The 26,982-nt window shown below is 39.1% G+C and overlaps 1 long non-coding RNA gene across 2 annotated transcripts; it reads right to left on the minus strand.

Moving 5' to 3' along the window:
* Positions 1-8,971: 8,971 nt before the first annotated feature.
* LOC141516238 (uncharacterized) lies at positions 8,972-26,889 on the minus strand. Of its 2 annotated transcripts, none has more exons than XR_012476645.1 (3): positions 26,774-26,889; positions 11,365-11,444; positions 8,972-9,604 (listed from the first exon to the last, which is right to left on the minus strand). It is a non-coding gene; the product is annotated as an uncharacterized LOC141516238 (long non-coding RNA). The 2 variants fall into 2 exon arrangements; XR_012476644.1 differs by having other exon boundaries at positions 11,365-11,447.
* Between the last annotated feature and the right edge of the window lie 93 nt (positions 26,890-26,982).

Genomic DNA, 26,982 nt, shown 5'->3' on the forward strand with positions numbered 1-26,982 from the left:
CAAGAAGCTTTGTTGGAGAAAAGAGTATGTACACAGATCAGTAAACACAAAAAAATATACAAAGTAAATTGAAGGTGAAGAAAGACTACTAGCAACTGGGAGGATCAAGGCACTTGAGATGAGTCTTGAAGGAAGATTTGAATTCAAGCAGACTCAATTCCATCACCTATAAAATGGAATTAATAATACCTCTAGCAGGACACCCCACAGTGTTGTCAGAGGATCCTTTAGATATAATATACACAAAGGTTTACAAATATTTAGGTGCTAAAGAAACATTAGCATCTAGTTCTTTTACCTCCATTTTTTTTTTGGATCACACATTCCTAGTCTATCAGGAAAATATCTTTGAGCACACTGCTCCATAGGAGTCTTTATTTTTTAAAAATTCTAAACATGTACTATAATAATCATGTATGCTTTAAAATTCATGAAAATAAATCTTAAAAGGATGTGATAAAAATGAAATAATAGTTTTATCCAAGAGTCAACTGGGGACCACTGGAGTTTAATGAGTAAGGGAGTGACATGAACAAACCTGCACTTTTGGAAAATCACTTTGGTGGCTCTGTGGAGGCTGAATGAGAGTGGAAAGAGATTTGAGGCAGGAAGATCACGAAAGAGAAAATGAAGGTCTATACTAGAGTAATTAGACAAATGGAGAAAAGGGCGATTGATACTAAAGATGTACAGATTTGGTTTTTGGTTTTGTTTTTTAAAGAAGAAAGGCAAGATTTGGCAGTGGAATAGATATGTGGGTTGAAGCTAAGTGAGGAGTCAAGGATAATAAGTGCCAAGGTTATAAACCTGTATGACTGGAAGGATGGTGGTGCTCTCAATAGAAATCGGATATTTTGAAAGAGAGAAGGGCTTGGGGCCAAGGGTGGGGAACATTGCAATCACAATCCACCCAGGTCTGCTCATTCTATCCTACTCACTCTTTTCCACTGTAAAAATCAAAAAGAGTAAGAAGGAGGAAAAAGGGGACCATGTTCACCTGCCACTGCTCTAGAGAGCAGAGCCGCCTGAGGAAGTATGCGTGCAGAATCCACCAGAAGACAGAGGGACAGAGGGCAAAGGAAGAGGAGAATTTTGCTTTTTATAGTTACTGTAGTTGTCTGGACAAGATAGATTATAACCCCTGAGGGGTGGACTAATGGAATATTTTGAGGGGTTGTTGGAGGCAAGCCCACAAAGGGCAGGGGTGGAATGGGGGAAGGGAGGGGAAAGATGTAACCCATCCTTTCATTGGTTGATCACATATTTATTGACAGTTAAGCCATAGTTCTCCTCTTGGTGTTATTCTATGGCTTCATAGGGGACTACTGTCCCTATAATAAAAAACAAAACCAGAATTCAAATTAAGGTCCTCTGGCTTCAAAGAAAGCACTGCTTTCACTCTCTATGATGCCTCCCCTTTACTGCACATTTACAATCACCTGCAGGCAGGTGGAACCGTCAGCTCCTAGCTTCAATTCAACAATGACCAAGCATTTTCACAGAAAGAAAAACATCACAACTGGGCAACTAAATAAAAGAAATATGTTATTCTATTTAAGTCCTTTGTACTTCATGTCTCTCATTCACCTTACAATTCAAGTAATTAGTGGAAATAAATAAAGCTTTTATATCTAGGAATACTATTCTCTTTTATCCCTGAAAATTTATATTACCATTCCTTAACTGCCAAGAATAAAAAGTCATCTTTTTTTTTTGATCCACATGGAATATATCTGTGCTGTTAACAAGTAAGCCAGCAGAGGGAGCTAACAAACTCATCCCTTTCTCAGATCCACCCAGAAATAACTGAAAGTCATATTATGAATAATAATGATAACTGATGACATTATAGAAATTTAACATTTTAAAAGATTATAATAATAATGATAGTTGATGATAATATAGACATTTAACATTTTAAAAGTACTTTTCCTTCATTTGCTCATTTGATCCCCTCAAAGATCCTGTGAAGTAAGAGCTGTTAATATTGTTCCCCATTTCATAGATAAGGAAATAGAACCTGAATGCCTATCCATGACTTTGAGTGTCTTGATCTTAAGCTCTTAAGTATCAGAGGCAGGAAACTGGTGATGAAGGTGATGATGACTATGCCTTTGATCCAAGAATGAACCAAATAAGACAAATAATAAACCAGGGTTGTTCACACCATCCTGTGACTTGTAAAAGGAATGGGAACTTGACGTGTTTAGGGATGTTGCTGACATAGGAAACTCCAGGCTGAGAGCTCCCTCTATCATCTCTGAAATTTATAGTCTTAGAAAATTACCTAGAGCGATGAGAGGTTAGGTGAGTTACTCAGAGTCACGAATCTAGAACGTGTCAGAGGCAGAGAATGAACCTAGCTATGAGGACAGCTCTTTATCCACTATGACATATTACCCCTTCTACTGGGAAAAACATGATGAAATGATTAGAGATCAGGTTTCCTCCCTTTTTAGAAAGTGAAAGGCATATTTTTTGGTTCTGTGAAGCTAGAAATAGGAGATGAAGTTGAAGAGAACATACTGAAAAATAACTAACATTAACAATAACACAACCATGGTTAACTTATTTAGAAATTTACAAAGGGGATCCTAGGTGGCGAAGTCAAATGATAACTTGGTCAGGAGTCAAGAAGACCTGAGTTCAAATTTAGCCTCAGACATTTATTAGCTATTTGACCCTGGGAAAGTCATTTAACCCTGTTACCCTCAGTTTCCTCATCTGTAAATGAGCTGGAGAAGGAAATGAATCTCTACTAAGAAGATCCCAGGGTGGCTAGATGGCGCAATAGATAGAGCACTGGCCTTGGAGTCAGGAGTACCTGAGCTCAAATCCAGCCTCAGACACTTAATAATTACCTAGATGTATGGCTTTGGGCAAGCCACTTAACCCCATTGCCTTGAAAAAAAATCTAAAAAAAAAAAAAAAAGAATTTATATCCATTATTTCATTTGAGACTCACACCATCCAGGAAATATGAAAGGTACTATTATCCCCATTTTACAGAGGCTCAGAGACTCTAAGTGACTTGCCTACAAACATACAGCTATTAATCATTGGAAACAGGAGGATGATGATGGTGGTGTTGGTGGTGGTGGTGATGATCTTGGTGAGGATGATCATAAAGATATTACTATTGATCCAAAAACTGAACCAATCGAGGCACAATGATGTATTAAAGTTGATCACTTTGTCCTATTTCTAAATGTGTATCTAGCAAAACTCAAATTTAATTAGCTGAGGAAAAATTTTTTCCAGTTTTAGAAATTGGAGAGCATATTTTTTGGCTCTGTAAAGCTAGAAATGGGGAACCAAGCTGGAGAAGTCATATTGATAAACCATCTGAAATAGTGACATTCGCCCTATCATAACCACATGGCACAGATTAGAGGTTTACAAATTGGATTGTGTTAAGCCTCGGGCAGAGGTTGCCTGCCAGCCCCCACTGTGGATTTGGACTCTATCAGTCAGCAAAGGCCAGTACAAAACTCAAAGGAAATGAAATGAAACAAAGGGAAGGCTGCATTGAAAGGAACCCCAAGAAGAAGACAAAAAAAATGTTCAGTTTCTACAGGCTCAGTATGAGTTCAGAAGAGAATATGATCATTGTTAGAGAAGCTAAAAAGCTTGGTCAGAGAACAACATTACAAAGCCAATGCTTGTATTTATGAGCCAGAAGTACAAGGTCCAAGAAAGATGAAACTGTTGATATAAAACAAACTTTACTAGCTATTCTGCTCCTGAAAAAAAAGATGTAGCATCTATTAAATTTATTTGAATCTATTGCCCATGATGAGAAACTTATGATGTCACATGAAGTCAAATTTTTACTAGATGCCAAATATCACACAAGGAAAGAAGTCATGATTGGGCTTCTGTAGTATTGTCAAATGGTTAATTTGTTGTTAATTGAATCTTGATATAGAGGCAGAAGAATTAGGTTGGAATCTCAACTTTGCATATTATCTTTGGGGACTTTTGCCTAGTGGTAAGCAGGGTGGTCTACCAGGTCTTTGGCCTGGGTCACTGGGGCTACATTTGTATTTCTTTAGTTGTATGAAAATACTAGAATTTAGTATTTAGTTAGAAAGATTAATAATGTTACATGGAAAATGCCTAAATAGTATGCTTCCTCCCCTCCCTTGTACTTCTAGAGAGGTCCTGCCATTGTCCTACTCTCCACTGCCTCTCCAGTAATAGTCTAGTAGATGTTTATACACATCTGATGGGTATCCTAAGAAATGTCTCTAACCCCTTTATTTTACAGATAAGGGAAGGGAAGGAGAAAAGAATATACATTTATTAGGTCAATCATGGAGTGAAGTGCATTTTACAAACATCATCTCAACAACAACCCTGCAGTATGTGTTATCATTATAATCCCCAATTTACAATTGAGGAAACTGAAGCAGCGGAGATTATGACTTTCCCAGAGCAAATAGAGAAGTGTCAGAAAAAGGATTTGAACCCAGATCCTCTGATTCCAAAGCTGGTGGGTGTTCTTTCCACTGAACCATGGTACATTTGTCTTTAGAAGTTGATTTGGGAGCAAAATTCATACTGCTTGTCTAGGGTTCCAATATTGCTAGGAACGGCTCTGCCTGAGCATTTCTCTATAGTAGTCCCTAATTGTCTCATCCATAAAATAAAGGCTATCTACGCTTATCAGCTATGTGATCCTGAGCAAGTCCTTTAATCTCTATCTGCCTCATTTTCCTCATCTATAAAATTGGGATAATAATAACTCCCACCTCCCAGGGTTGTTGTAAGGATAAAAGGAGATGGTATAAAGTTTTTCACAAACTTAAAAGCAGTATATAAATGCTAACTATTATTAATACCTATGTAAAGGCTATCTAAGGCTGCTTCCACCTCTAAATCTAATTGTTATAATAAAATCAGAGAAAGATTCTTGAAAATAGAGATTACTTCATTCTCTATATTCATATTCCTAGCATCTCACAGAATTTATAAGTGGCACAAAGTAGGCATTTATAAAATTCTGATTGATTGCTAACTGATTAATTATGATCCTGCTAAAGAATCTGATGATCCTGGAGTATCCTAATAATTACAATGAACATTTCATTCTGTACTCAGAAAAAGTCAGAGTGTTTTAGTTGCTAAGAAACGACCTTTGATATCAATGGAAGGTTTTTACTTGAGCAAAAAAATAAATGGAAATACTGCTTCCTGCTTGAGGGAAGTTGGGGAGAGAAGGATCTAATAAGGACAAGTAGCCAACTTGTAGGTGAGAGCCCTTGGTGCAGGGCTTCTATCTGAAGTCTTTGAGTGGACAGCAAGGATGGTCCATAGGGTCTTGAAGAGTTAGACATGACTCAACAACTTAAAACTAACATGTAACAGCCAACATTTCAATAGCCCTCTAAAATTTGCAAAGTATTTTGTGAGATATTTGTAAAGCACAGTACTTCATAAATATTCATTGTTACTATTATTATTATTTATATGCTTATCTCATTTGAGTCTCTTAACTCTGCAAAGGATAACAATAATACCTTTTATTTTTACATTTTATAGAGATGGAGACTGAGTTCCAGAAAGGTTAATCTATTTAGTCAGTCTCACAAGGAGTAAACAGCAATACTGGAATCTATACCCTGGTATGCCAAATCCATTTTAGTTTTAGACAGCCCAGGGTCAAAGGTTCTTCCCTAATATGGAGGAACGGTGATCTTTTGTCCTGCACCTACCCACATAAACCTTGTTCCTTCTTCCCCTCCCACAATTGCAAACAGGTCAGCCACTTAAGTTTCATTCATAATTTATAAGTGGGAGAATCTGATCCTAGTGCCAAAATCTGAGCAGAAAAGGGGGGAAGTCTTTTTTTTTCAAGTCTAACGATCTAAAATTTCTTTTTCTTTGTTTTCAACAATCACTTTTATAAGATTTTGAGCTCCAAAGTGCTTTCTCCCTCTCTACCCCCTCCCCAATATAGGAAGCAATGTGATATAGGTTTTCCATGTACAATCATATTAAGCTTTTCCACATTAGTAATGTTGTGAAAGAAGAATTGGAACAAAAGGAAAAAAAACAAAAAAAAAACAAAAAAAGTGAAATTAGTCTGCTTCAATCTCATTCAAACTGCAGGGTTTTTTCCTCTGGACATGGAATGCATTTTCACCATGAGTCTTTAGGAATTCTCTGGGATCATTGTATTGATGAGAACAGCTAAGTCTAACCTAGCTAATCATTGAACAATGTTACTATTAATATGTACAATGTTCTCCAGGTTCTGCTCAGTTCATGCAACATTAGTTCATGTAAGTCTTTCCAGGTTTTTCTTGAAATCTACCTACTCACCATTTCTTATAGAAAAATAATACTCCATTACATTCATAGACCACAATTTGTTAAGGCAGTCTCCAGATGATGGGCATCCCCTCAATTTCGATTCTTTGCCACTACAAAAAGGGCTGCTATGAATATTCTTGAACATGTGGGGTTTTTCCCATAAGGGGAAGCCTTAAAAAACCCATCCTTGTTTGCAAGAGAAAATTTGTATTCTTTCATACCACTAGAGGGAGCTCAATTCCAGAGTAATATGCTCAAAGGATAGCAATGTGGAAAGAGGGAAACTGGGGGAAAAAAAGCCTAATTGGGAGCCCAATGTAAGATTTTTTTTCTTTGTAATTCTCAGATATTGAAGACAGTCTTCATCAACAAAGAAACTTTATTTCTCTTAATAAATAGAATTGTCACAAACTATTTAACAAAAAATTATAGATTACCATCATTTCTAAATTAAGTTTATAAATTATTGCTCGTTTTAAGTACTAAAAAATGAAGGAAATAAAGTAGTCATCCTACTAACACTTCCCTTCACCCAATCGTTCAAAGGTTGTAGCTGATAACATGTCAAAGATTCTACTCTTCCAGCAAACAAATATCATTTTGGTGAAGTCAGCTTCCAAGTTCATGCTCTGATTCTGACTGGTCCATGTAGCCTTCAGTTAAGTCACTTTGCTCCTCAGGGTCCTGGTTTCCACATCTATAAAATGAAGAAGTCTGACTAGAAAATCTCACAGAATCATGGAATTCTCAGACTTCAGTGGTCACTTAGTTCAACTCATATCTGAATAAGATGACATCCCCACCTCTGCCTGAAGACTTCTAACAACAGAGGACCTCCGGAAATACTTCCTTCCACTTCTGGATTGCTCTAGATTAGCAGGAAACATTTTTCTATATTTTCCCTTTGCAACTTCCATCCAATGTTCCGAATGGAGCAAGTCTAAGCCACCTTCCAAATGACTGCTCTTCATACCCTTATGTGACACTGATTTTGAGGGGTTTTTGTTGTTGTTCAGTCATGTCAGACTCTCCATGATCCCATATGGGGTTTTCTTGGTAAAGATTGCTTCTCTAGTTCACTTTGCAGATATGGAATTGAGGTAAACAAGTTTAAGTGGCTTACCCAGGGTCAAACAGCTAGTAAATGTCTGCAGTCAAATTTGAACTCAGATCCTTCTGACTCCAGGGCTGGCACTCTATCCACTGTGCCACCCAGCTAGCTATAATACTGACTACCCTGACTCCTACTGTCTGTAGACCACATCTTGTTCCTTTCCCAGAGTGCTCTAGCTCCTTTAAGGGATTTGGAGTTATCTAGGCTCTCTGCCAATGGTTACAATCCCCACTGATGGTGTTCCCTCAACTTTAAGGAGATAGTCCCCTGTAAGGAAATAGTCGCTTAATGACCAGATTAACTTTTTCAAAGGAATATTTATTTCAAAAAGTATAATCACAAATATGCAAATAAATTAGCCTAATTCTATTAGGGCACACTGTCCCAGATCCAGATCCAAATCCAAATCCTTCCCCACATCTTGAACTGCAGTTCAATGTTCCCTGGTTTCTACAGGCTTTCCTGTCAGAATGAATGGATGCACCATCACACCTGTAGTCTTGTTTCCATGTTCTCCATGGTTCAAACTCCCAGGTCCAATGGGAAATCATTGCAAACACCTAAAACTGGGTACTAGTGATATAGAACAGAGACACTGGACCCATTTCTCTGAACCAAGATAAAAAAAAAGAAGTATCCTTTTTTGTTCAGTTCATGATAACCATGTTTTGAATAAACTGTGATCACCCTCTGAACATAACAAAAGAATATGGGGCGGGGGGAGAGTCAAGCAGTTTTCAGAAAAATCTGGAAAGACTTACATGAACTGATGCTGAGTGAAGTAGTCTGGCCAATTTTCAATCCGCAACCTGTCCCAGCTATGCAGCCAATCAAAGGTAGTGAGAAAACAAAGTTCCATGCACGCCCCCATTGTACTAAGCAACCCCACTTATTCTTTGTGGCTCCAGCACTCTTAACACCAAGACACCATTTGTCTGCATAGAATACGTCCTGGTTTTCTACCTGCTTCATTTCTACCTTTCCTTTAATATCCAGCTCAAATATCACCATCTCCAAAAAGCCTTCCTGGGACACATTGCTCTAAAATACATGAGACTGGGGCAACTAGGTGGCGCAGTGGATAGAGCACCAGCCCTGGAGTCAGGAGGACCTGAGTTCAAATGTGACCTCAGGCACTTAATAATTATCTAGCTGTATGATCTTGGGCAAATCATCTAACCCCATTGCCTAGCCAAAATACATAAACAAACAAACAAATAAATAAACAAACAAATAAATAAATAAATAAAATATATGAGACCCTGTGATTCCAAAATCAGCATCTTTCCATGATACTATGAATTGTAATTGGTCATTCTTTTCTTCTCCTAACCTCCCATTCTAACACTTCTACTGACAAAAAGTGTGCGTTTGTAAAATACATGCCCTCTCTTGAAACACTTTCACCTTGAACTTTATATTATAGTTCTTGGGGAGGCTAGGTGGCCCTGCAATCAGGAGTACCTGAGTTCAAATCCGGTCTCAGACACTTACTAATTACCTAGCTGTGTGGCCTTGGGCAAGCCACTTAACCCCATTTGTCTTGCAAAAAAAAAAAAACCTAAAACAAATATTATAGTTCTTTACATGTCTTATCTTTCTTACTAGACCATAAGCTCCTCTACCTTGATGACCTAGCAGCGCCCAGCTCAAATCCTTGATCATAAATATTTGTTGCATAATTGTATGGATTACGTAGCAAAGAGAACCGCAACTCCTCATGGAAACCACAAGATGTAGCTGTTCAAGACTATATTGTAACTCTTATTCCCCTCCATGCGTGGTTAGATAGACAAGAGTGGGGGTGGAACAGCTGCAACCCTGATGTCAAAACAGAGTTCTATTTCGGAACATGAAACTTTCTCCCTGCCCTTATTTCCCACCAGGATCCCTGGTTAGCTCCCTGCAGTCTATAAATGAAGTTGCTTCTGCCTTCCCTCCCCAGCCTGGCGGGGAGCCACTAATATCACTTTCTTTGCCCTCCTTGACATGTGAGCAGCACCCCAACCTCGAGAGCCTCGCAGTGAAAGGGGCAAGTTGGAAGAACCGTCTTCGATTCCAGCTTTGCCTCAACTTGCTGTGGAGTCAGGGACAAGTCACTTAACCTGAGTTGATAGCTGAGGGTCCTGCCAAGGTAACTCTGCAAGCTGTTCTGAGCTTCACTTTCCTTATCTGAAAAAAGAAAAAACCAAAAATGAAGAAAATAAAACTCCTCCCTCCTTTCTTTGCAACTTTTCGAAGAAAGTGCTTTATGAATTGTAAATATTTTTTAAAATATAAGTGAATTGTTATTAGCATTGATAAAATTACCATTTTTATGCATGAGACACTTGTCTCAAAGAGAGCCTGAAGCCTTTGTTAGGAAAGATCATCAAGGTTCAGATTCTTTTCACAGAATAATAGAAATACATATTTAGCACCAAAAGGAACTTATCTAGTTCAGACCTCTCCTTTGGGGATGAAGAAACTGAGCCTCAAAGATAGCAAATGACTTGCCAAGGTCACTCAAGGAATTAAATAGTAGAGCTAGGATTTGAACCCAGATCCTGTAATTTCAAAATCAAAAAACTATGCATATCCCTTTACCCAGTGATACCATTACTAGGCAATATCCCAAAGATATCAAAGGAAAGGAACACTCAGATATGCAAAAATATTAATAGCAGTACTTTCTGTTAGGAAAAAATAGGGAAACAAAATGAGTAATCATTGATTGAAGAACGACTGAACAAATTATGATATAAGAATGTAATGAAATATTATTCCCATAATATTTTGAATGGTTGAAACCATAGAAATATAGGAAACTTACATGAACTGGTGCAGGATGAAGTGAAAGAATAAGAACAATTGCAATAACTACAACTTTTTCAAGGAAAACAACTTTGAAACACTTTAAAAAAATGCTAATCAATGAAATGACCTAATATGAGACTGAAAAACTAAGGATGGGTCAAACTTTTCACCACTTGGAAGAAGTACAGAATGAGAATATGTGGATTTATTTTGCTTGACTATTTTTACATGTTGTTGAGTAGAAAATTATGAAAGGGTAGTAGTGATAGAGATAGAGATGCTAAAAAAAAGAAATGTAAGAAAAGATGGTCAATGTCACATTTTAAAAATACAAAGAAGAGAACAGAGGGAAGTTCAGAAGGGATTACAAATAGGGCAAAAATTTAATTTAATTTATACTTTTAAAAGTATGATGTAGGGGCAGCTAGGTGGCATAGTGGATAAAGCACCAGCCTTGGAGTCAGGAGTACCTGGGTTCAAATCTGGTCTCAGACACTTAATAATTACCTAGCTGTGTGGCCTTGGGCAAGCCACTTAACCCCATTTGTCTTGCAAAAACCTAAAAAAAAAATAATATATATATATGTATATATATATATATATATGATGTAGGCAATAGGTTCATCGTATATTTTCTGGGGTTTTGTACATGAAATATTTGTGCTTATTTTTTAATGTTTATAATAACCAAAAATGAAATTTCAAAATAACACCAAAAAATGACCTTAAAGTGACATATAAATATGAACCATCTACTCATTCAACAACCAAATGGAGAGATGACATTTTTCTGGCAACTACACCAGGTAAATGGTCCAACTGGCTAATTTGAGATTAAAAACATATTTACTTTGAATGCTGAAGATTACTTTGATCTCTAATAAACTCCAAATTCAATTTAATAAATTCTTGTTGATTGCTAATCAAGTGCAAGGCATTAGCATGACAAATATAAAAATGAAAGAGCACCTTTCCTCAAGGGTCTTGAATTCTACTAAAGAAGGGAAATTGGTCTGAGACTAGGTATGAGAAAGATTTCAGTTCATATGCCTTTGACTTGTTAACTGTGTGACCATAGACAAGTCACATAACCTCCCACTGCCTCAAACAACTCTAAAGGCTTCCAAGTCACTTACGTCTCATTTCTCTCCAGGATGCACTCCAGACTTGCTCTCTATATCCCATGCTGGGGTGTCTTCCCCCATTAGAATGTAAACTGCTTGAGGTAGAGAAAGAGGAAGATTTATTAAGTGCTTCCTGTGCTTGACTTTGTGCTAAATGCTTTATAGATGTAGTGATACGGAGCTCCCTATATAGAGGGAGACCATTCTTATGTGCCTTGAAGGGAGGCAGAATAGATACCCTCTCCTCAGAGGAAAAAGGGGGTACCACTCTAGAAGCATATCTACCTATTCCCTTAAACATTGTTTAACTAGGGGATATGATCTAACTTTTGATCACTTTATCATTTTGGAGGAAGGGGATCGCTAAGCTCTATATCCTCTTTCTTACCTAATACCAATTCCACAATGAAAACATAGGGCAAATAGCAAAGAAACACATTTATCTAAATCATAACAAAACAGAAATCAGAGAAGGTGTACATAGGAGAATATAAATCAGATAATAAAATGTAAAGGAGCTTTCCCACTGGGAGTGAGATAATCAATTCATCCAGAAAAGAGGGGGGTCCTGGATTTCACCCAAGGGGAAACTTCCAGAGGTATCTACAATAACAAGCAGGATATAGAGATATTATGGAGACTGTCTATTCTCAGGTCTCTCTAGAATTATTTTTCCCTTCAACAACCTGAAATTTCTCTTTTTTTTCCTGTCACTTGAAGGATACCTAAGGGAGACTTCTGCTTAAAGAGAACCCCCCCCCCAAAGCTGGAACTGGTTGAAAACTTGTCTCTAGCGAACTCTGCCCAGTCCCTCAATACAAGGCAGGGCTTTCATCTCCATCAATAAAAAAGAAATCCCATACCAATGGGTTTGGGGAGAGAGATGACAAAAATACTATCTCTTTTGATCCTCACGACTGCCCTGGGAAGTAGGGGCTATTATTCCTGTTTTACAATTGAAGAAAGATATTCCCAAGTGATTCTCCTAATTTAGCAGCTAAAAAGTATGTGCAGCAGGATTAGTTTTTCTGACATTACTCTAGTTCCTATGCCATTTTTCTTCTTCTGCTTTAACTTTTGCTTGCATTTGTTGCCTTTGCACTTAGCAACAATGAGTCCATAAAAAAATGTTGTGGTTCCTATGATCCCAAATGTGATTCATCACTTAATTTTGAACAGCATTGCCTTTGAGTACTCTACACTTTCCATCTTTCTTCAAGTCCAAAAAGGGAGTAAAAAGAGAATGAACCCTGGAAATCCTGCCTCATGACTGGGCACTAATAATTAATAATGGATAGAATGGTCAAGCCCAAGAGTCTAAGCATCCAAGTGTCACCAAACACCTGACCTACTTCCAGCTCAGTCACCACAGCCATCATCCAGGGAATCAACCCCCATGAAGATACAACCTGAGAATTGCTTCTGAATGGGTAGATTCATTCAAAATCTGCTGTCTCAGGCCAGAGGCGAATTTTTTTTATACATTCCTCATCTACAAATTCATTTTCTTATACCAACTTCCTTATTGTCTCTGAGGAAGTATAATTAACATCCTTTCATTTGTTTCCCCAGTGCCATACAGTCAAGTCTCAAGATAACCAATATTATATTTTTATATGTGATCCCTACTGATGAAAATCACAATTATCTCTAAATACTAAGTTTTGCAGATTCACAGAACAAGGAACATTTCATAAAATTCTCTAAATAAGCCACAAAAAAAGAAGCATTATTACAAAGTTTGGTTGGTTCTTGTTCATTATCTAAATAGACCAAAATGACATCACATATATTAAAGCTGAGTTACAGTATGGTGTGACTGGCTGATCAGACCAATACGAGCTCAGAATGCTCTTCCACAGGCTGCGTAGAAATAGTCCACGAGAACACCTGGGCTGGGTACTCTATACTTACCCTTCTCATGTTTCCTCTGAGCTGCTTCAATTCTGCCTTCTTCATAGAGCACAGCACCCTTACTTATTGAGGGCACACCATGCTGGGCAGTCCTGTGCCAGTGTCCCCCATGCTGTACAAACAATTCTAAAGTTCTTCAGAGAGAATTTCAGTGTGTCCCAGTACCACTTCTTCTGACCCCTTTGTGAGCGCTTGCCCTGTGTAAGTTCTCCATAAAATAGTCTGTTTGGCAAGCTTATGTTTGGCATTCTAACAATGTGACCGGCCCATTGTAGTTGTACTCTCTTGTAGTATCATTTGATTGCCTGGCAGTTTAGCTCCAGAAAGGATCTCAATGTCTGATATCTTATCCTGACTGGTGAGCTTCAGGATTTTCCCAAGACAATTTAAATGGAAGCAATTCAGTTTTCTGGCATGGTCCCGGTAGATTGTCCAGTTTTCATAGATATGAGGTCAGCACCTGACAAGTTTTCACAGATATTTCATAATAAGGTCAGCATATAGAGTGGCTCTGCAGAAATTCAGTTTAGTAGTCCCTCTCACACTTTCTTTTGGAACCTCCCAAATACTATGGCTCCGGCAATGAGAATGTCAACCTCATTGTCAATGGTTGCCTCCTTGGAAAGGACACTGACAAGGTAAGTGAACTTGTCCACAGTCCTCCATTTACTATCATGTCCATTTGCTGTAATCGATGGTTCCACATATGGATGGTGTGATGCTGCTTGATGGAGCACCTGTGTTTTCTTGGTGTTAATTGTTAGACCAAAATTAGCACAAGCATCAGGAAGAAAACTTCAGAGGCTGCATTGAATGCACAATCATCTGCAAACTTGTAGAACCTTTATCAATTCACAAGAAAAGAGAGGAAAGACAAAGAAAACTAACTTCTATAGCATTGCCTCCTTTTCAAATGACTTATGTGGAAACTCAGAGAGAGGTGTTTTTTTTAAATAAAGATAAATGGAATTAAGGTAACAAGCAAGTGGAATTAGGTTAACATTCATGTTTATTAGTTCTCTAGGCATGGGTCCAGTTAGGAAGTGAACCAAAAGTGGCTGATCAGAAACTGATAATTCCATCAGGGGAAGCTCTCAACTCAGGATATTGCTTCATGTAACAATTAGGTTAGGGGTGGAAAGGTGTAATCAGGAATTCCATTACATCAGGAGGAATGCCCTTTCCAGACTTAAGATTTTTGTACCATTTCAGTTATACTAAAAGTAAATTCCACAAAGCATGGGAATCTTCCTCCCCTTCCAAGATATTTATGCCATCCAGTGATTGTTGACACAATGGAAAGATATATATTTGCTACAAGCAAACAAAATTTATATTTATTTTTAGACAACATTATCAATGGAAAGAGCATTGAGTTTCCACTCAGAAGTTCTGGGTTCAAATCTGAATTCTTCTACTTAATACCTGTGTGAATCTGGGTTTAACCTCTCCAGACTTGTTTCCTCATCTGTAAAATGAGGAGTTTTACTAGATGACTTCTCAAGTCTACTTTGCTTCCATCATTAAAATCTATGGTGCCCACCCACAATTCCTCTGACAAAACCAAACTTCTCAGTCTTTAGTTACATATTGATGATGGGGAAAATAGGGTAACTTCAGAGAAAGAAGGCTCATTCTAAGTGAAAAACTCACAAACAATCTGACTCCAGAGTTAAGAAAGGCTAGATTTTAATTCACAGGTTTCTGCAAAGTTCACAAGTTACTACATAAAGTTCACAGGTGACTGCAAACAGTTCAGTTTAGCCTGAGAGAGGCAATAATATAGCCAGCTACTTAAAGGACTGACTGAATAACAAAAGTTGAGGCTAAATTGCCTAAGGGGAAAATAGAAAAGGAAGGGAAATAGCCACAGCTGGGGTCATATTGGTAGTTACAAGCCAGGAAAGAAATAGTCAAATTAAAAAAAGGAAAAGAGAAGAAAAGCTTAGGTGAGAGAAGAGAGAAAGGGAGAGAATCAACAGATCAACATAGATCCAGCCACATGGAGCTGGAGTCACATTTGACCATATCCCCAGATCATAGCAGAGAGAGAGAGAGAGAGAGAGAGAGAGAGAGAGAGAATCAGCTTACATCTAGCAGGGGGAAAGCAAAGAAGGAAAAAGGGAAGAGCACTCTGTGGACTCCAAGTCCACTGGAACACCTTTCAGATGGGCAGGACTAGGGTAGTGTTGAGGAATGGTTTAGCACCTAGATCCAGGTATTCTCCAATAGGTATACCATGGGGCAGCTCCAAGGAACGCCTAAGATGGTACTCATTGAGCATGGGCTTTCTATGTGCATACTATGTGCTAAATCTTTCTCATCCCCTAGGGCGTTATCTTTGAGTCCAACTTAGCATAAGAAATGTAGAGAATGGATGCTCTACACAGTAAAGAAAAGCCTCAAAAGATTATAGCATTTAACATATCCTGCTTCAATATGAGGCTTAAAAGGCAAATAACTCTTGAAGAGGTATGAGTAAGGAGTAAGAGTATTGGACTGGGAATTAGGGAGACCCAGTAAATTCTGGTCCTAGGAGCTTAGTAGCCTGTGAGTTTAGATAAATCCTTTACCTCCTCTATAAACTGAGGCAGCTGGTCTAGAGTAAGTGGAAGGTATTTTCCAGTTTTACATCCTATGATTCTACTGTAGCCCCCAGGCTCTCCCTCATGGGGCCTCCTCAAAGACACACTGAACTTCATAATTCTATTTAATTCCTAAAGGGCCCTTCATCTCATGAATCAACTAGACTAAGTCAAATCTATTCAAAGCAAGAAAGTATTTAATGAAATAGGACAGCAAAGTAAAACCAAGGATTGTAATTCTCCTTATCTACAAGGGGATACAAAAGCCCACAGATTGTGAGGAGAGGGACTCCTTTCCAGAGCATTCACAATTCTGGAGTTTTATTCCGGCTTTACCTCCCCCTCCTGGCTACTTTCCCACAGTGTTCAGCAGCTGCCTCTATCTTCTGCAGCTGCTACAATCTGCTGCTCCACTGAGCTACTGACCACCAATGCCCCCTTCTTCCTCTCAGAAATTGTTATTGCTTTTCTGAGTCACCTTGCCCGAGCTGTCTTAGCTCTTTCCTAAGTCCATCTAACATTTTCATTTAGCTGACTTAAAAATGCCTTGCCTTTTCCACCATCTCATTCCATATTAGGTGTAAACAAATCTGGCTGCTCCCTGATTCTTTCCTGAGAGCAGGTTTTGGCAGAAGTGAGTGGGAAAAGAGCAGAAGGGACCTGAGTGGAATATTCCCCAATAAAACCTTCTTAGGGTTAATATTCCTAGTGAAGTCTTCTCAGGGTTAAGAAATATTAAGAAAACCAAACCATTATTCTTAGATTATTCTTAGAAGAAAGACCTTGCATTCCAAATGAGATTTAGTAATGCTACCTGTTTCCTCCATAAGGAACTGGTAGGATAGCAGACTGTTCCTAGACCTTGTGTTCCAAGACAAGCTACATTACTTCAATAAGATAGTTATAATCCTGAAGGTTATTCTCACCATCTGGATGGTGAGGTAATATTTTATGAAAACCTTTCATTCTTTTCTTTGTTGCTGGGGTAGATTTTTGCAAGTAGAATGTAACTCTGAAGACTAACCAATGCGGCGACAGAGAGGATAGGGAGGAGGAGGGATCATGTTAGGCCATATAATCTTGCTTGACTGTCATTTGGGGGCAGCTCCTTGATCTCCACTACCTTTGTGAAACTTGGAGTGTGCCCTTTTCTCGAGAAAAGTCAAAATAAACTTGTTTTTTTTTGCTCAGAGGAAATCTATATTTTTGAAATTGGGTTTTTATCTACACAGAACCAAGACCCAGAGTAGAGAAGAAAAAGAACTTGTGTTGGAGGGGAGAAGGAGGTGGAGAGGAGGGAGAGGGTAGTACCAGGAGCTTACCAAATAAAACAAAAGTCCATACAAATGAAAAATCCCACCAAAACCACAAAAATCCTGGGACAATGAAGTCAAATAGCCTCTTCTTCACAATTTTGCTTGGAACTGACCTTTGTGATATGATTTGTAGGAAATGGTATGAAGAGGGGATAAATTTGACATCACATAATTTAGTAGAAATTCTAGGAAAGCCCCCTTCTCCCTCCTGATTCTTAATCTATTTTTTAATAGGCTGATTTGCTTGATTTGGAAACATTCTTCCTTAATCCTTCCTGTCTGTCTGTCTCTGTCTCTCTCTGTCTCTCTCTATCTCTCTGTCTCTGTCTCTGTCTCTCTCTCTCTCTCTCTCTCTCTCTATATATATATATATATATATATATATATATATATATATATATAGGCTCCCCTAATTTTTAAACATCAAGATTTAGCTGAAAGACTGTGGCTGGAGATGTAGACTCTTTTTTTTGTAAACTCCAGGATCAAAAGCAGTTTTTAGGTTTCTCAATCCACTGAAAACAGATCTGGTGGCTGACATAATGCCTTCCTCTGATAGCCCAGGATGCTGAAGATGAAAGCTTTCTTCCAGAGAGCCACAGAATTCTGGTTGACTTGTCTACTTTGTGTAACTCTTTGGATAGAAGGGACTCAAAGTCTAGGATCTCTTGCAAACTTTCTTTATACAGGCATTCAATTCTAACCTTAGTGTGAGTGTTGCATTAATTAAACAATTCTGCTAACAGGGCTCTTTTCATCCAGCAGCAACTTACGTGGGAGTTTCAATTTTCTCCTAAAATTGGGGCTGCCCAGAAGTGGGGAGAGGAGGGTCTGGCTAGGGGAGGAGCCAATTTTTCAGACCTGCTTTGCATTGCAGATACTTCCAATTGACCTCAGTGACTGGGGAGGGGGCGGAAATAAAGACAGATTGAAAACTTGGGGTGGTTTGAATTCCTTTCTGTCATTCCATCACCTCCTTCTTTAAATTTACTTCTCTATATGGCATTTTAGCTACATATTCTGATCTTATATCAGAAGAAAAGGTCACTGGAATTCCATGGGGTGGGTTCTTTTAAATGGGGTTCTATTATGACTTCCTTTTTTTTTTTTATTTTTTTTGTGCAGCCTCTAATTTATTTTTTTATTCTCATTTTGTACAAATGTTTTTTTACATTAATAAAATATTCTTCTTTACAAGTAAACAAAATACCCCTCCTCCTCCCCCATGAATATAGATAGACTTATTTAGGCGAAAAAAGTAAAGGGGAGAGGAAAAAAATTAAAATAAAAAAATAATAATAGTAATAATTGTAGGTATGGCCAGGTGGCGCAATGGATGAAGCAACAGCCCTGGAGCCTCGAGCACCCAAGTCCACATCCAGCCTCGTAAACCCAACAATCACCCAGCCGTGTGACATGCAAGCCACCCGGTCCCCACTGCCCTGCAAAAACCAAAAAAAAAAAAAAAAAAAAATGAAAGAAAAAAAAGACCCAAAATAAAATAAAATAGTAATAATAGTAGGGGTGGCTGGGTGACAGACAGAGCATTGGCCCTTGAGCCAGGAGCACCTGGGTCCAAATCCGGCCCCAGACACCCAAAGATCACCCTGCTATGTGGCCCCAGGCAGGCCATCCAGCCCTACTTGCCCTGCACCCTCCCCCAAATAATCATAACAAAAAATGTGTTTCAGTCTTTGTTCCAACACCAACAACTCTGTCATGGGTGGATCTCATTCTTCATGATAAGTCCATCACAAAAGTTATTTCCATATTTTTCCACCTTGCCATTGCTGATCGCAACTCCCTCCTTTCTTATTTCTCTACTGCCATGTACTCTATTTTCTCTCTCCTTTCACTCTGACTCTGCTGTAGAGTTGCTGAGTGGCGCAGCAGACAGATCCCTGGTCCAGGGGCCAAGAAGCCCTGAGCCCCCCTACCACCCCTTAGGCCCAGAATCCACCTGGCCCTGTGGTCCTGGGCAGGCCTTCCATTCCCAGCCCCTTGCAAGAAGTAAGAAAGAAAATGTGTTATATCTGGCCACTCTCCCCCCATGGTCCATCCTCTCCTCCTTTATTCACATCCCCACCCCTTCCCCCTGCTCCCCCCTCCTTCTTACTCCAGATGTCTATACCCCATTGAGTATATTTACTGTTTCCTCTCCTAGCCATCTCTGATGAGAGCAAAGTTTCCCTCATTCCCCCTTGCCTCCCCCTTTCCATATCATTGCAATAGCTCATTGTAATAAAAAAAAAATCTTATGTGAAATATCTTGGACTATTCCCCCTCTCCTTTTTCTTTCTCCCATTCCATTTCCCTTTTTTTCTATTGACTCCATTTTTACACCATATTTTATCTTCGAATTCAGCTTTCTCCTGTGCTTCAACTATAAAAGCTCTCTCTACCTGCTCTATTAACTGAGAAGGTTCATATGAGTATTATCAGTGTCATTTTTCTATGCAGGAATACATGCAGTTCATCCTCATTAAGTCCCTCATATTTCCCCCCTCTCCTCCAATCTCCCTGCTTCACTTGAGTCCTGTATCTGAAGATCAAACCTTCTGTTCAGCTCTGGCCATTCCAAAAGGAACATTTGAAATTCCCCTGGTTCATTGAAAGTCCATCTTTTTCCCTGGAAGAGGACATTCAGCCTTGCTGGGTAGTTCATTCTTGGCTGCATTCTAAGCTCTTTTGCCTTCCGGTATATTGTATTCCAAGCCCTACTAGCTTCCAATGTAGTTGCTGCTAAGTCCTGTGTGATCCTGACTGCAGCTCCACGATATTTGAACTGTGTCCTTCTGGCTGCTTGTAATATTTTCTCTTTGACTTGGGAGTTCTGGAACGTGGCTATAATATTCCTAGGGGTTGTTTTTTGGGGATCTCTTTCCCTGGGGGATTGGTGGATTCTCTCCATTTCTATTTTGCCCTCTGCTTCTAGAATATCAGGGCAATTTTCCTGTAGTAATTCTTTGAAAATGATGTCAAGGCTCTTTTCCTGATCATGACTTTCAGGTATTCCAATAATTTTTAAATTATCTTTCCTAAGTCTGTTTTCCATATCAGTTGTTTTTTCAATGAGATATTTCACATTTTCTTCTAATTTTTCATTTTTTTGGTTTTGAAGTATTGATTCCTGATTTCTGTTAAATTCATCAATCTCCCTGAATTCTATTCTTTGTCTGAAGGATTTGTTCTCCTCAGAGAGTTTTCTTATCTCTTTTTCCATCTGGCCAATTTTGCTTTTTAAAGCATTCTTCTCCTCAACAACTTTTTGAACTGTTCTATCCATTTGACCTAAGCTGGTTTTTAGCATCCTATTTTCTTCAGCATTTTTTTGTATTTCCTTGACTAAGCTGCTGACTTCATTTTCATGTTTTTCCTGCATCTCTCTCCTTTCTTTTCCCAGTTTTTCTTCCAACTCCCTCATTTGATTTTCAAAGTGTTTTTTGAGCTCTATCATAGCCTGAGCCCAATTTCTGTTTTTTCTTGGAGTCTTTAGATGCAGGAGCTTGTGCTTCCTCATCTTCAGACTGAGTATTTTGGTCCTTCTTGGGCTCATTTGCAAAATGTTTCTCAATAGTCTTCTTTTTGTTTCTCTGCTTTCTCATTTTCCTAGCCTGGGCCTGGTTTGGGGTGTTTCTTGAGCTTTTAGGACACTCCCACAAGGGTCTCAGTGTGTGAGGTTCTGTCCTCCCTCCTGGTCTGTGAATGACCATAAGCGCCCCCCTCTGCCAAGGGGCTGATGTGGGGGGGGGGAAGAGGGCTGCTGTTCTATGGGGAGGCCTAGACTGTGGTCAGGATCTGAATGTGGTCAGAGCCCCAGAGTCCTGTTTCAGGGGCAGAGGACAGAGCTCTGCAGTCTCTCTTCACTCCCCTCCCTCAGCTCAATGAGCTCATGCCCTGGGGGCTCCTGCTTACAGGCTCCGCCTGCTTCTGTTTCCTGGATCAGGGCTGGGGAAAGAAGATGCTGCTTGCTGTGTGCCCTGAGGGCTGGGCTCCACGTGCTCGTTCTGGCAGAGGTCCCCCACTGTTCCCCCACTTTGTGCCCGGTGTTCCTCGGGGTGCAGCTCAGGAGACTCCCCCGCTGCTGTGAGCTGAGACCCCCAGCGCCCTGGGGCTGCCTCTGGGAGGCTGAGGTTCTTTAGCTCTGGGGGGCCACCCCTCTGGCAGGCCAACCCCGGGGAGCAGAGCCTTTCTGCTCTTTTCCAGGTTACCTTGAGTAGGAGAACTGCCTCACTGGGTCCCTTTGTGGGTTCTGTCTCTCGAAAGTTTAGTTAGAGTCCTTAGCTGATGAATTTTATCAGAGAGCTCCTAAGACTGGATCCCTTCTTGTCGCCATCTTGGCTCCACCCCTCTATTATGACTTTCAAAGAATCTCTTCTAAATAAAAATGTTTATTAATGTTTTTTTTCATATGACAATCATTTCTGGATGTACCTCTCTTCCCTACCCTCAGCTTCAAAATGATCCCTCAAGTAATAGAAAATCAAGCAAAACCATACAGAACAATGACAATGTCTGTATAGATGTCTGTACCCCTACTCCATCACCCTTTTACAGAAAGGAAACACTACTTCATCATTTTTCCAGGGCTTAGATCAGTCATTACAATAATTCAATGTGTGACATCATTTTAGTGTTTTCATTTGCATTAATGTAGTCATTGTATATATCGCTTTCAGTTCACACATGTTATTCAATGTTTCTCTGAAATTCTCATATCTATTGTTTCTTACTGCACAATAATATTCCATGTGGATATTTACTTTTTTTCAATTTTTTGGTACCACAAAAAAAAATCCAAAAAGCTTCTTTTAAGTGCCAATTTGATGCTAGGAAAGTAGACCCTTGAAGGGGATTTAAGGATTATTTGGGTTCATATTGAATGAAGAAATCATCAGATTCTGACTCAGGAGGATAAGAAAAGGTTTAGATTTTAATTCACAGGTTACTGAAAAAGGTTCACAGGTCTCTACAGAAAGTTTACAAGTTACTAAAAGGTTCACAAATTAACAACAAAGACAGTTAAGAAAGGGAAAAAGAAAGGGGAAAGGAAGCAATCATGAGACAGTGACTGGACTTGGATCAACATGGATCCAGTGGCATGGAGCTGAGATCCATCCTGGAGCAGAGGGATGGCCAAACTGTTATAGGGAGCCTAGCCCATCTCCTGGGCAGGGAGGAGTCAGGGGAAGAGGGTCAAGGAGTGACCCACCTGGACATGACTAGAATCAGGAATTCACTTTGGAAGTCTAGAAGCCAGACGGGTAGAGGAGGTTAGAGGAAGGGGCTGAGGTTGCTTTCTAATTATCTTAGTGAATTTATAATGGAGAAGAAGGTTAAATTGGACAATAGAGGGGGTGTCAGAGGCCTACAGAAAATGTCAGATAAGCACAAATAATAGTTCCTTAATATTACAAGAAAGGTTAGACAAATATGTCTCTAGTATTTCTCCTTCAACAAACTAGATCTTACAAGATTTGCAATGACAACAGTGATATGAATGAAAACAACACTAAAAACTTAACCAATCATGGTTCTAAAGGATAAATAATTTAATATATTTCCCTCCTCTTGGTAGAGAGATGGGGAGAAGAATGTGCCATGTGTTATCAGACCTGGTTTCTGGGTCTATTGGTTGTAATTTTTTTTTGTTATTAAGGAGATTTTTATAATGGGAGTGGTAATATCAGGAAATGATTGTGGTATAATTTTTTATAATATCAATAAAATCTTATAAACAGATGGGTCTGTTAACATATTAGAATGAGTGTTTTGTTTTGTTTTGTTTTATCTTCAGCCTTATGAAGATTCTTGGAAATTTTGGATAGGAGGAAAAGAAAGAAAGGAAGGAAGGAAGGAAGGAAGGAAGGAAGTGATGAAGATGAAATATTAAGAAAAATATTATCTGTATTCACCTAGCATATCCTGTGGGTGGGGATAATATTTTCTTGTTCACCTAGATATATTTTGTGGGCTTCTGATTTCCATCCCACTGTGGGACACAGAGACCCGACTAGAATGTAAATGTCTTAAGCCTTTGCTTAACCTACTTATCCCTAGGTTCTTTCCCACAGAAATTGGGTACATAATTAGATGGTGGGAAATACCTCAGCCCCTTCTGAGATGCAAATTCACTAAATATAGGAATTGTTTCACCTCTCTCCACCTTTTCTCAGCATGTTCTTCCCAGTACATACTAGCCCACATTGTGTGGCTTCCCTATATAAGTCCAGCCTTTACAGATAAAAAATCACTGTTCTTACTAACCCAGCTGTCAACTGGTAGCTGTTCCTACCACTTGCCCCTCTCTCTCTCTCTCTCTCTCTCTCTCTCTCTCTCTCTCTCTCTCTCTCTCTCTCCCCTTTTGTTGTCTGACTATCCAGCTGCTCATCCCTCAAGAATCAATCACCCCTCTGTCTCCTTTCTCCTTTGACTTCTGCTTACCACATTCTTAAATAAACCTTTTTGTCCCCCAAATTTCTTCTGGGTCAGAGTCAGCCTTTTACTTTTTTTATTTTTCTGCAATGGGAGGAAGTGTCTATTCCTTACTGGAAATGCTGCCCATGATTAGCCTGGACTCCTGGGAATTGACTTGGCCCGCTTTTGTGGATGCCATCTCACTATAAGGATGATGTAGCTCTGACCAAGTCGTCTTGACATATTAGTAAAAGCACTGCACTCAGGAGGTTTGGTGATAAGAAAATTCTAACCACAATTTATTTCCAGGAATGGAAACTGTTAGAATGATCCATCTTTCAGGGAGGAGGGAGATCTTATGAGTAAATCAACCAAATCACCCAATCCCATTTAAAATAAACCATAAATTGCTATGCCCTGGTACATTTATTAAAACAAAACACATCTTAGTTATAAACAAAAACAGGACATTTTTCTAGTGTGTGATAGAAAGTCTGATTACCTGAGGAACTGGATAAAATCTTGAGAGAAATTAATATATTACTATTATATTACAGCAATAGCCAATTAATTGTGACCCACCCCTTTTCTTCTTTTTCTGTAAACAGTTTGTTTGCATAGTCTTCCCCATTGGAAAGAGAATTCTTTGAAGAACTCTTTTGGGGTATGGGAATTGGGATAACAGACCCCTTTGGCAGTTTAGTTGTCTATAGACTGACTCTCTCTCAGAATAATGTGTAAATTGACAAAAGAAAATAAAGATTACACAGGAAACTAATTATGCTGAAACAAAGATATAAAATTTTTCTCTTCCATGTTCAGGGATTTCCTGAAATCTCTCTATAGACCTTTGGAGGTATGTCTATCCCAGATTAAGAAACTTTGCCTTGGATTAACCAAATCAGTTTTTAGGGCAGCATTGGTAGTTGGTTGTATTGCCAATTATGGGAAAGAAGCTATGTCAGATGGAAGATGACAAAGCTTCACCAAGCATTAGATTGGTTCTAAATGTTCTCCTAAAAATGAGGACAGTAGCTCCATATAAGAAAAGTGTTGCTATAAAGAACAAAATGGATCCATACCACCCTTGGAATTTTCAAGTGTGGATGGGGCCCGCACTTCCCCACCTTTATGGTCACCTGGACAAGTGAGGCACTCATGTTTGTAAAAGAAGTCTCATATAGGTAGAAATATGAATGGGCAGTTCAGACCCTGTCGTGGTTCCAAGGCTCTCTGGAGTGTGACTCTTGTCAGAAGCAGAATCTTCTCAGTATTCTACCTGAGAGCATCTCAGACTCAGCACCTAGGCTGCCTCCCCTCACTGGTCATTTGATTACTTCTCCTTTAAAAATAATAAAATCTGAAAGATTCTGAGAGAGAGAGGAGGGAGTTCTCTTGTGCTATTATTTGGGGATTTATTGCCATTTTGTTTTGTGTTTCATTTTCTTTTCAGAAATAGCATTTTAGGGGGCAGCTATGTGGCACAGTGGACAGAGCATGGGCCCTGGAGTCAGGAGTACTTGAGTTCAAATCCAGTCTCAGATACTTAATAATTACCTAGCTGTGTAGTCTCGGGCAAGCCACTTAACCCCATTTGCCTTGCAAAAACCAAAAAAAAAAAAAAATAGCATTTTAGATAGAGGGTTTCTCCCCCATCTTTTCTGATCTAAACCTTATTTTCCAGAAAATGGTGAAACTGATTTCTAAGGGTTAAGGTCTCTTGAGAATTTTCCAACATTTATAAATTGTCTATATGAGTAGCATAGTACAGTGGGGAAAACTCTGGGTCTGAGTTCTGAGTTCAAACCCTAATTCTGAACCTCTACTAGGGTTTACTTTGTACATGTAGAAAAGCCAATTCCCTTTGCTAGACCTTAGTTTCATGTTCTGTAAAATGAGGAGTTTGAGCCCAGTGGAGTTTAAAGTCTATTCTAGCTTAAGGTTCAGAATGTTATAGGTTCTAGTCCCTACAACATCATTGGGAGATTAATACTTGGAGTAGGAGTTCTTAACAGGAAGTCCATGAACTTTTTTTTAGGTTTTTGCAAGGCAAATGGGGTTAAGTGACTTGCCCAAGGCCACACAGCTAGGTAATTATCAAGTGTCTGAGATCACATTTGAACTCAGGTACTCCTGACTCCAGGGCTGGCGTTCTATCCACTGTACCACCTAGCCGCCACCTAGCCGCCCCCTAGGAATTCCATGAACTTTTAAAAAAAGATTTGGATAAGAGGTGGCTAGGTGGAGCAGTAGATAGAGCACCAGCCCTGGAGTCAGGAGTACCTGAGCTCAAATCCTATCTCAGACACTTAATAATTATCTAGCTATGTGGCCTTGGGCAAGTCACTGCATTGCAAAAAAAACAAAAAAAATTAGATAGCTTCATTTCAGTATATTGGTTTCCTTTCAACTTCCTCTGTTCTTTGTTTATAGCATTCAAAACCAGTGTTCTGAGGAGTTCAGATTTCACCAGATTAACAAAGAAATCCATGATTCAAAAAAAGTGAAGGACCCTGACTTAGGTGGATTTCAAAACCTCTGAGGGTTCTAGAATATTTATTCAAAATTGATAAATGACCAGTCTCATGACTTTATCATTAATCATTCCCCAAGTTCACTGAACTCAAGGGATCCTAAAGAAGGAACTAAGACCCAGATATGTTATAGAATTTGCCCAAGGACACACAAGGTAATAAGTAATAGAGCTTATCTGGGTGACACCTTATCTCATATTACCTGCAGTACCCAGCCTCAAGACTGAATTTTGACCCAACTGCTGTCCTGACTGATAAAAGATTTCTCTTCTTTTATCTTCAATCCTCTCTTTCTTTTTTACCTTTTTTAACCCTTTAAGGCATCTTTGCTTTTTTATGAAGGCTTTGGTTTACTTTTTTCTTTCCCTTATTTAATGTCCCCCTAAATCACATTCCATCTCTGGGTTATAGGATCTTGTACTTTTATATGTATGTGTGTGTGTGTGTGTGTGTGTGTGTGTATATATATATATATATATATATATATATATATATATATATATATATATCAGAATTTCAATATAAACAGTTTATTTCATGATGCTATGTATATTGTTTTCTGTATTTAAAAATCTTATTCTGAGAAAGGAATCAGTATACTTGACCAGGCTGCTGGAGGGTACCATGACACACAGAAAGGGTTAAAAACCTCTACCTTAAATTCAACAGCCTGCTTCTCCTCAGGGTAGTCTCCTCCCTCTGCCAACCTTTGGGCCCTGCCCTGTTGGGAATTTGTTTTGCACTCTGGAAGAAAGAAAGAATGAAGCCCTGCCCTCCAACAACCTGCTTCTCAGCACTGGCTAGAGAGGAGTGAGGGTCTCCTCACACATCCTGCCTGGTTACCTAGCAACCTCCTTCAGTCCT

This window comes from Macrotis lagotis, chromosome 3 (genome assembly GCF_037893015.1).
Source record: "Macrotis lagotis isolate mMagLag1 chromosome 3, bilby.v1.9.chrom.fasta, whole genome shotgun sequence".
Taxonomy (NCBI): domain Eukaryota; kingdom Metazoa; phylum Chordata; class Mammalia; order Peramelemorphia; family Peramelidae; genus Macrotis; species Macrotis lagotis.